The following is a 598-nucleotide window of genomic DNA, read 5'->3' on the forward strand; positions in this document are numbered from 1 at the left end:
GGGCATCTAGGTTGTTTCCAGGTTCTGGCTATTACAAACAATGCTGCTATGAACATAGTTGAGCATATACTTTTGTTGTATGATAGGGCCTCTATTGAAAAAAAAATTTCTGCCTCCTCCCAGCCTCCCATTTTCCTCCCCCTTCTCCCACTCCTCTCCCCCTCCCTCCACTCCTCTCCCCCTCCCTCTCCAGTCTGAAGAGCAGTCAGGGTTCCCTGCCCTGTGGAAAGTCCAAGTCCTCCCCCCTCCATCTTGGTCTAGGAAGGTGAACATCCAAACTGTCTAGGCTCCCACAAAGCCAGAACATAAAGTAGGATCAAAACCCAGTGCCATTGTCTTTGGCTTCTCAGCAGCCCTCATTGTTCGCCATGTTCAGAGAGTCCGGTTTTATCCCATGCTTTTTCAGTCACAGTCCAGCTGGCCTTGGTTAGCTCCCAATAGATCAGCCCCACTGTCTCCGTGGGTGGGTACACCCCTTGTGGTCCTGACTTCTTTTCTCATGTTCTCCCTCCTTCTGCTCCTCATTGGGAGCTCAGTCTGGTGCTCCTGTGTGGGTCTCTGTCTCTATCTCCATCCACCACCAGATGAAGGTTCTATG

The sequence above is a fragment of the Microtus ochrogaster genome, chromosome 16 (assembly GCF_000317375.1).
Source record: "Microtus ochrogaster isolate Prairie Vole_2 chromosome 16, MicOch1.0, whole genome shotgun sequence".
NCBI classification, from domain to species: Eukaryota; Metazoa; Chordata; class Mammalia; order Rodentia; family Cricetidae; genus Microtus; species Microtus ochrogaster.